The 11,061-nt window shown below is 44.2% G+C and overlaps 1 long non-coding RNA gene across 1 annotated transcript; it reads left to right on the top strand.

Annotated features, from left to right (window-relative positions):
- The first annotated feature begins 372 nt into the window (after positions 1-372).
- Positions 373-10,138, top strand: LOC118319875. Its single transcript, XR_004796141.2, has 3 exons — positions 373-2,546; positions 7,771-7,928; positions 10,030-10,138. It is a non-coding gene; the product is annotated as an uncharacterized LOC118319875 (long non-coding RNA).
- Positions 10,139-11,061: the final 923 nt, after the last annotated feature.

Consider the following 11,061-nt stretch of genomic DNA (forward strand, 5'->3'; position numbering starts at 1 on the left):
GCTGAGAAACACACTCAGCCCTGTACTGCCCCCATGTGGTCGGAGGCATACACATAGCTGTTACACAGCTCACTTGAACGTGGAGCTAAAACCACCACAGTTGCAGGTCCAATCCCTGCAGGTTCACCTCACTAAATTCCTGAAAAGATAGGATTTAGCAAATGTTCAGCAGTACACTGCTACCTTGTAAGTCACAGGTATTAGCTACACCTGTGCACCTTTCACCCTTTCTTGTGACCTACCACCAGAGGTCAGCGTAGCCCTAGGTAGCGCATTTGCAGACAGGTAAAATAAGTCGCCAGACACCCCTAGTGGCCTCACACAGACCTGCAGGCTGTGATCTTTTTCACCTTACTTTCCCCAAGAGAATAACCTTTGTAACTAAGATCTTTGCCTGCAATGAGGAATTGCAGAGGAACCAAACGATCCATGGTCTGACAGACTTGAAGTCCCTCCTCTTTTACAGCTGTGACCAGAGAGTCACCTTGCACTGCAAACCGAGTAACCTCAACATGCAGGTAAGTAGGAGATGTGCAGCTGGCATGTAAGACACGCATGCAGCCTGCTAGCAAGCATGTAGGTGGCACTAGTAGCGCCAAACACCTCATCAGCAGAGGGACTACATAGCAAAGGGGATCAAAGCCATGCCTTCCCCCAGGAGTAGTCTCTCCTCCACCAGGAAGAAGCAGCCTCCAGCCTTGAAAGCGAAGAACTCCCAGCACCTTCCCCTTTCACACAGGAGTCAGACTCTGGTTCGTCACTGAGAGCCACAGAGACTCCTCCTCCAACAAGAACAATTGCATGACCTGGATAAGACCCTCCAGGGTACCAGAGTCACTGTAAATGGTACTTCGTGCTTTTCTATATTTTGCATGATTAGACTTTGTCAGCAGCTTCCAGACAGCATGAACTAATGTTTAGTTGGTAATAATAGGAACAATTATTACATAACCCCCACAGTTACATCTGGCATAGTATGGTACTACACCCTAATACATGTAAAAGTAAGTAGGACAAGCTTGGCACGTTAGCAGACCTGCCACCGAAGCTCATGTCCTATAACCGCCATGATTCATCCACTAAACTAACCCTTGAAAACTAGACCGTGTTCTTAACGGCTCCCCAAGGAGACCTGTACACTTTGTCCTCCATCACCTCAACCTCGACCGCCGACACGGAGATTTTGACCTTGACCCGACAGAGATTTTGACATTTTCAGAGGTCAAAACCAAACCGCCGACGACACCCTTCAAAGACAGCATCCAGCTGAAGGGACCAAATTGGTAAACTAAGTCTCAAAGTGACTAGACTAACCATTAAGGTTACTAGTAAACTAGTAGGTCGTCAGTTTTCCAAAACACCAAGTCAGTTTGTCTTTTTAGTGTTTGAATCATCATGGCATTTACTGCACATATCACATGCAGACACACAAAACACCATAGGCCAGACTGGACTCCTCGTTCAGACACAATCTCACACACCAGTCTGTGCCATTCCACTGGCCATTAACAACCTTTCCTGTTTCTCTTTCCTTTTCTTTTTGTTTTGTGCCATCACCGATGACCAAACAGCAGCAAGAGAAGGGTTATGGTTAATATTTCATCATGTGTTTTGATTTGTGTGATGTTTGAATGCAACTAGGCTTAGTTAGAAAACTCTGCCCAGACTTCAGGTATGAACTGCATAGACTGTTGACTCTTTCCCATTCTCAGGAATACATGGACAGTAACCCTCAGGTTACCCCTTCTTTCCCACAGATGCTCAGCCCTTGAGTTGCTCTGAACACTGCGAACTGCATCCCACTCTTCAGAGCAAAAGCGGGATTGTTGTGCACGAGCACCATGGGTATAGGACAACTTCGGCCTACATGTTATCTCAGAAGCCTGACCGCATGGTCTTCTGAAGAAAGGGAACGCCAAGACCCCTGGACCCCCGCAGCGACCTGCGGGGGTCGCTGCGGAGACCCTGCATCTCCCACCTGAGGGCGTGGTTTGGACATAGCCCAACTCGCATCCCTCATTGGCAGAGACCCGCACTGCACGACGGGTCGCGCGATGTCACAGACTCTATAAAACATTGCGATGCCCACCAATCATCGCTCTCCAGGAAAGAAACCCACTTTGATCAGGTGGGTTCCTCTGATCTACAAAGGAGGCAACCACTTCAAAATCTAGACTTCATCCACGGCGACGATCACTCTAGAACCCAGAAGAAGTGACCGTGCACGCAGCTGAACCAGGCCCGAGGATTCCCGACTTCGCCAGACGAATCAGAATCCGCTTATTTTTTTCCTCTTCCTTGTGCGCGTTTGGAAACGCACACCGCGCTGGTACCGAGACAAGAGCCGCCGAGACGGAACACTCTGTCTATTGATTCCTGCAGAAGGAAAGATCTGAACCCACAGTCTTTCAACCGAGTTGACCACCGCTCCGATCCGAACCCCGGAGGACCGCGCACCCTGCCGCCAGTCGCTAGGAAGCGCCGCGGCTCCCGCCCCGCGCATCCGAGGACGAACCTCACATGCTTGTTCCCCCGCAAGGAGTACAGTAAGAGGCTTTAGCTCTGGGCAGAACGTAGATTTTTTATGTGTGTTTCAGTAGGTTAACTTACTGTGTATTGTTGTGAAGTTTGTACAGGACCTCCATGTCCCGTTTATTGCTGCTATAATAACCGCGTTATTATCAGTGTTGCTTGACTGTGATTTGTGTCCGACCATGTCGGACTATTGTGTGTTGCTCTGCCATCGTGTCTGAACTCAGCACGCTTCGTCTGTTTAAAGACCAGAGACGCGCCGGCTCACAAGCTGAGCCGCTGCGCCCCTGCGTCCCAGACCAGGTGCTGGACCTCAGTCATCATCGCATGAGCCTTACTGCTGCTTTGATCGCTTTCCCTTTGCTTTCCTACTAACAAACATGTACACACTCGTGGGTGCTGGAGAGATTCTGGTCCAAAGTTAACTTCGTCCCGATCTCTCCTTTGTTAGTCACATGTTTAAAGGTAGCCGCCGTTTAACTTGAGGTCTCACACCCCACCTTTCTTTGGCGCCACGTGACTTCCCAGGTCACGTCCGCCATCTTGTTCCTCCTCCCCCTTTCACGGGCACACGCCTGTGCACACACTCACTCACACGCGCGCGCACACACACACTCAAGCACTCACTCACTCACTCGCTTGCTTGTTGTCGTCTTTTCATATGATGAGCTTAAAATAGACATTTAAGTACTATTGATTGTAAATTGATATTGCTAAAGTTAATAAAAGCTGTTATACTTTAAAGAGAAGTTGTTTTGTGTTATTTGCATGTACATTGTGATAGTAGCTGGTTGACAGAGTCAGTGCTCGAATTTACACCTTCAGTTCACACCTTCAGTTCACTCCATAAATGTTCATATCTACCAGATATGAACATTTTGAGTGAACACCTTTAATTCTTGAGACTGAATTAACAATTTGGTTATTGGTCCGGGTTTCCGGGTGGTGCCCCATTGCTATTAACATTGATTAATAAGCTCTATTGATTTCCATAATTCATAATTATCTTTGATAATTATAAATTATTGCTGATAACCAAATTAGCCCAAACCGTTGCATAACAAAGCACTTTGTGACAAGAGTGTAAACCTAGTATCTACTAATCAATGACCTTTACTTATCAGTTATCAGATGTAAGGTGTTTGTGCTAGAAGTAATTCTGACATGGCCTCGTTTCAATGAAATGTTCCCCACATATCCTGTTTGGAGGAAAGAATCTTCCCCAAATTATACGACAGATATCTGTAGATGTCACTTCCAAGGCAGACGACTGAGACAGAACTGGGCAGATTGTGCATTTGAAGTACTTACATCCTGCAGTGCAACACAAGTTCAGAGTTGTAGAGTAGAGCTCAGCCATGGTCACCATGGTCACCAGGAGCGAACACATCCTTTAAACCTACGTCCAATCAGACCATGGGGTTGATAAGAGAAACACTGCATAGATGAGCTGCTGTGTGAAATGTTTGCGGTTCGTAAAGTGCAGCCTTCTGCTGAGCGGTGCACCTTGACAGAGCAGTACCAAAGGATGGAATCATTAGGCTTCCACAGTTCTCCAAGCTCAACAGCTGGAAACTTAACTAATGCCGATACAGCTCAGCACAAGATACCTCCAAGTATGTTGCCCAGGTGCTGTGGATAAGAACTGCTTAGAGACACCAAAGTGAATGAGTTCAGCCGTTCAGGAGATTCCAACACAGGTACAGGATAATCACTTGCCTCTTGGGTTTGTTTTAATGTGTAAGTTGCCCGACTCTACATCTAATCACCTTTTTTCATGCTAAGTGTGGCTGAGTGTTTGGCTGTAGGTGCGGCAGTGGGCGCGGTTTCCTTCTCTGATATATATTCTAAAGATATTTGCTCACCGTCATTTTCGCGGTGTTTTAGGATTTTGGTATCTGAAAACGTGTACTTCCTGGCGAAGCCTCAACCATACTGCAGACACCACGCCAAACGCCAGCCGCTGGCAACCTGCCTCACCCCTGCTCACCCAACCAAACCTGCCATTCACCTGTTGCATATTTCTACTTGTATAAGTTCGATGAAAACCCATATCTCTTGAGTCTGTGATCGGCATACTGAGTCCAAAACATAGTTTAAACGGTACATAGTGGGCTTCTTAAAATCAAGTAACAAATAAATATTAGAAAATTGTGAGGGAATATCTATTTATAACTTTAAGTTAAGAGTTATTTATTCTCATTCCCCGTAGCCAAGACACTGGTGGTGAGGATGAGGAATGAAGCATGAAGTTGCGACATCCCATGAAGGGCTTCTGGTTAGACGGTTTAAAGAGACACGGCCAGGCAACTGGTGTTGAGTTTGGTGCAGAGGTGGAGGTGGCTCGTCGACCTGTTGAAATGACAGCTGAATGACAGAAGAGATGGAGAGCACTTTAAAATGTCAATAACTTGATAGTGTTTGGCTCAAGGCAAGGTTTTGGGTTGTGACTGGATGAAAATGAGAATGAGCTGGTGGAGCTCAGAGATGGTGGATTAGGAGGCATGTGCAGAAGACAGTCTACCCGTCTGGACTTTGGTTAAGCTTCATTTATCCTCACCCGGCAAAGACTTAACGTTCTGGCCCATCATGCCATCACTTTTTCTGTGCAAATCAGCAAAGGCGGAACATTACTTTGTATGTAACACTAACTAAAAAATTACCAGTGAGACAAACTCACAGGTATATTTCTTCCAGTATATCCAGTTTATTTGTTTCAAGCAAATTAGTATAATTTAGTGTAAATCTGTTTTGCTATAAGAATGAGGTGGTGCTAGTGTGCAAGTCTCAGTTTCACCAGCCTTACCACCAGCAACATAGCTTATCAATGAGTGGAAGATAGAAGAAAGAAGGGCAATGACAATACCAACAATATCAACAGGCAAAGAGAGCACAATGTATTTCCCTGCGACACAAAATAGAAGAAACAGTCTCAGAGAGAGAGAGAGAGTAGCTGAGCAGACAGAAGCACACACACTCATACTCAGCCTCAACACTACCAATGACACTAGGCAGACACACACTGAGCCACGCTCACACTCAAACAGACAGCAGACAGAGTGTGTGGGCATTCAGGATGCAGCACTGACTGTGGTTGCCAGCAGCAGGAACCTGCTGCCTCAGCTCACAGAGCAGAAGAGGCTGTGCTGCTGTCATTCCAGGCACTGCTGGTGTCAGCAATGTGGAAATGAAAATAGATTGGCTTTGATTTTTGGATTCCACAGAATTTCCCTCCCTAATCACCAGAGGGATTATGGTTACCAGCCGTCCCTTAAAATACGGAATCTTCCCGTATTTGACAATTACATGTTGCGTCCCATTTTGAATCAATACAGGACGCGAGTTGTTCTGCCCTACTCTGCCTCTGATAGGCTAAAACTCGCTTCTTTCGTTGGTTGGATTCATTAGGTGGAGGGGAGTGAAGCACCCCTCCACCAGAGAAGCTAAATCTTTTACAGAAATACAAACGTGAGTGGGAAGAATTAAACTGCTGTTGCGACCTATGGTCGCCTCGCTGAGTGGCGAGTTCTGTGCTCCGTGGCTGTGCATGTGTGGCGTGCAGCAGTGGCCGGAGCTCGCACTTTGCCGGTTCTACTTGCTCTGTGGTCTCAGTGAGGAATCCTCACTCTGAGCAGTTGCCGCGTGACAACTGTTTGGTTTCTCCCCTCTCCCCGGCCCTATGGAGTGACCGAGCAATGGTATATATTGCCCTGGCGACCCAAGAAGAGTCAGCATCTGATGCAGCACCGTCACAAGCCTGTAGTCCGCCATTGTTGTTGTTGAAGATGCCGCGGGCGAGGGGCGAGGGTCGAGGGCTGGGGTGGGGCGATGACATCATTGTACGCGTATCTGGCGTTCACACAAACTCAAACACACAAACACAGGGGGGAGATTTATCTTCTCCACCCTGGGACCTGGATTCAAAAGAGTGCGTTTTCAGGCAGTGAAAACTCCGGGTGCGTCTGGACGGGAGGCGCATACGTGCAAAGATTTCCGCGTATTTACAACAAATTCACATTCGTGTAGACAGGGCCTAAGAGGGGTTGATCTAAGAGATGAACGGGTCTGAAAAAAATGAGGGCATGACAGTTTCGTTGTTGCACCTTCATGTGCAGATTGCGGCTGATGAGAAACTTGAGATGTTTCATAAGTCTTCTGCAACTTGTATCATATTTGACCTGATTAACAAATGAAAACATTTGAAAACAAATATTTGTTTCAGTTCCCCCCACCACCCAACTGTAAACCTTACAAATAGTTACAGGGATTGTTTTACAAAATCTTCTGCAAACATTTCCTTTCTGCTCCTCATGTCTGTAATACAATTTCAGGAAACCTGAGGTTTGCCTCCACATTACAATCTTTTCAATATGGTCTTAAAGCATTTGTGTTCCACATGCCTTTTTAAGAAATATAGGGAAACATTTTTACTGTGCTATTTATTTGTTCATATTTTGTCATGATTTTGATCTCATCCCTTTGGACTGTCCTTTTATTAATTTAATTAATAAGTACGGAATACTTTTACGTTATGTAACTGAGTTTGGAATAAAGGCTCTGTAATAAAATTTGATTTCAAATAAGAATTTTAATCATGTGACAGATGTGTCAGCCTGTGATCTCAGACTGAGATGCACAGAACACCCATGAGACCAGGGTTTAGGATAAACAGTTGTCTTTACTCTCAATCCAAATGATCATACACAAGAATTCAGTCCAAAAACATGTGCACAAGGAAGCAACGTGAATGCAGGCTGCGTATAAAGTGTCTCCACTTCCTCCCACTGTACAAATTTAAGCTAAAATATCTGAGATGCAGGCGCTGCCATTTTGTGATTCAAGTGTGCCAGGAATAAAAAGAAGGCTTTTGGCAACGTGTCGGTAGCAAAGCTAACAAAAGTAACCATGTCTGCCAACATTCGGCACCACAGCAAACTTAAGTGGTATTTAAAGAATCAAAGGTCTAATTAAAACCATCATATTTCTGCACTGAAACCTGTTAATACCCCCACACTGTTTTCCAAATTCTAAGTGTGTAAGACCCCAGAAAATGGTTACAGTCTGAGACTTTTGAAGCTCAACTTCATTATGCTTGCTTTATGGTCTCACAGTAACGTCTGCTCGAGTCTCCTTGCCTGCAACATCCTGCCCCTTGTGTCATTTTCAAAGGCTGCATTGTGTTGTGTAGGTTTTCGCACAGAACAAGTGTCCATTTAACATTTTTGTATTTCCCAACAGTGTCCGCAAGGATCGCAGATGATTCCCAACCTGGAGAGTCTCATTAAGAGCCACATGCACGGACATGCTCGGAAAACACGTGCGCACAGAATGTGTCCAAGTGCACATCTGCACGTACACACGACCTTTGGAGACGGAACAGATGTTCACATTTGCATGTCAGCAGGAACACACACGCACACACATACTGAACACCCATTTACCTGCTTATTCATGAAAATGTCTAACTTGCCAATCACGTGGTAGCAGTGCAACGCATAAATCAAGCAAATACAGGTAAAGGGCTTTAGCTGATGTTCAAAACTTTGACTGTGGCATGCTTGTTAGTGATAGACCGGCTTTTTCACTATTTTCACCCTCAACATTATCTAGAGTTATTTCGCAGAAAAACAAAAAACAAGTTGTCTGCAGTTTTGTGGACAGAGATGATGAGAGATGTCAGAGTATGTCTGCTCCCAGTTGTGAGTCACATTGACTAAAAGCGTTTAACATTCACTCATTTGGAAATGTACATTAAGAATGGTCAGACTGGTTGGAGCTGATGTAAGAAAGGCTATGGTAAGTCAGACAACAACTCTTTACAACTTCAGGGAGCAGAAAAACTCAGAATGAAAAATACGGGATGTTCTACAACAGCTGAAGAATCTGGCTTCAGCAGCATGAATCCATGAACTCAACTTGCTTTTTGTCAACAGGTGGTGTAATGATGTGGGGTATGATTTCTTGGCAAAACTTTGGGCACCTCACTGAATCGATCATCAGTTGAATGGCACATCCAACAATTCACAGCGGAAATGTGCTGCTGGAAAATCTGTTCTCACCACCGGAAATGTAAATAATGAAGCAAATGATGGCTGAATTCCATTTAGCTGCTTCAGTTTCAGGGTCCTGCTATTCTTTCTACGCTGGCTCGCTGTCAAAGTCATTTCTTACTGGGACACTTGATCTGAACAGAGCCATTATTGATGCGGTCAGCAATAATCTGTGCAGCAATCTATGCTAAATATTCAACATAACTGCTGTGAAAAAGGCCTATAAAGTGTTTGGTGAAAAACAAAACAAGATTAATGTACACACTTTAATATAGGCAAATGCATTCCTGACATTCTGTCAACATGCATGGTATATATTTAAACATGCATACATACTCATTTGAATCCCCCCTGTAGATTAGGCTACATGTCTTTGAGTAAATCAACTAAAGCACAAGTGTCAACATTTACCCTGATTAATCTCCCTATAAGAATGCATACCCCCATTCACAGGAAGGCAATGTGAGTGAGTGAGATCAGAAACTATGTAACAATGTTATTTCTTAAACATGGTAATTACCACATTAACTTAGACAGTGGACATATATCAAGAATGCAGGATAACATTTTCCACAGGAATGACTTCAGTTTATATAATTTGTAGCCATACAAAGCATAACAAAAAAACTGAGGACAGGACAGCAAGTATTTGAAGCAGCATGACCTTCCATGTTTCACATTTGCCAAAATGTAAACAAATAGGATATTAGCTAAAACGCACCAGCGTTAAATTTAGCTACATGTTCCAACTTTCAGCTTTGTTAATCCTCAATAATTTTTCAGCAGTTGTTATGTTTACCTCATGATTCTATATTAAAGGGTCCAGTTAGCAATTTTGGAGAAACCTTGTTCCTCTCTTTGTTGTTGTAGATGATTTTACTGCTCTGGCCGGGCTGCGAACCCACAGCCTCGGGTATGTGAGACTGACGCACTAACAACAGGGCCAAAACCACTGAGCATCCTTACGCCAGCACATCTCTTTATGTGTCGAGGAGGGATGTTTACATAGTGCACACAGTGTAGTGAGGTGCACCATTTTTTTAATTTACAGAGCAGGGCTGTGCCGAAAAATAATATTTTTCCCCTGGCGGACAGCGGACACAGAACCGACAACTAGTGGGCCGTGATGAAAGATTTTTACAAAACGTGTATTAGATTAAAATAGCTTACTGCCCCTTTAAAGCCTGGCCTCTTCTCAGTCAGTAAACTTCGAATGTAGCATTTGGCTAGTAAACAGCTTTTACTGTTTAAAAAAAGAATGTGATAATGCATTAACCTCTTGTAGTGTTCTTGTGGTGGGTCAAATTTCAGCCTGCATTTGTATGACAGACTATATATAACATATGTTATATTACAATATTTACATACAGCATTACTTCTAATGCCATAGGTTTGTGAAGTATATGTTTGTTACGTGCCGTGTTTTGTTTTGTGCCGCTCTCTCCAGGTGCGTGTATTGTCACTCCCGCAGCTGAAGCTGATCAGCGCCCATCAGGGGAGGCGTGATATAGCTGTGCAGAGCCAGTGACAACGGGGGGAAACGGAGCTTCAGTGGGGGCCTGTGTGAGCCGGAGAGCCAGAAACCCTAGACACAATAGTGACGTAACAATGTTGAAGAAAGAAAAATAAAAATCCCTGTTCACAACTAGCACATCCATTGAGGAGTAATTTCCCATTTTTTGTAAGAATCTATGTTCCTGTGTAACTTGGATTCTTTTTAGAATTCCATATTAGTCATTAACGGAGTTAAGACGGCACAACAAAGTCTGTTTTTGTTTGTTGTTGCTCGCTAGCTGCAGCTGATGAAATCTGCCTGTAGCAGCTATTTCTAGCTGGCAACATTGACAGTTGTTAGATAGAAAGATGCTTTTGTTTAAATCTGTATAAAACCAAAGACTCATTGTTCTAAAAATCAAGAATATGAAGCTGAGTCTGTTATCACTGTTTGTAAATAGTGCAAAATTGGAACAGTAAGAGGAAACTAAGATGGACAGGATTTAGCTAAATGTATTTCTGAATGTTTAGGTGTAAAAACACAATTTTCTAGGTTGCCTTACAGCCTACGGATCCACTGCAGGAAGCGGGTTTAAAAAGATATGTGCCACAAACAGACAGATAAAATGTTCAGGAGCTGATTAGACCTAATTAATACTGTGATCATGACAAAACATACAGCTGACAGGTGGTGGGAGAGAGGAAAAAGCAAAGGAGATGCACGGAAGAGGTTGAATTCAATGAAGAGTACAACAGAGCAAACTTTGGGTAGTTACAGAGTGTGTCAGCGAGAGATGTGACTGACAGATGTATGATAGGATGTCAGGCTCCCCATATGGCAGATGGAGCGAGAGCCTGCTGAAAAGCATCAAACACATGCAGTCTAAGACACAAAGCAGGCTGTGGTTGACTTAGGCTCGATTGGAAAAAACTTTCAAATACTGGAGGTGTTGTGTTGGCATTTGGCCTGCTCAAAACACCCTGC

Source organism: Scophthalmus maximus, chromosome 9 (genome assembly GCF_022379125.1).
Source record: "Scophthalmus maximus strain ysfricsl-2021 chromosome 9, ASM2237912v1, whole genome shotgun sequence".
NCBI lineage: Eukaryota > Metazoa > Chordata > Actinopteri > Pleuronectiformes > Scophthalmidae > Scophthalmus > Scophthalmus maximus.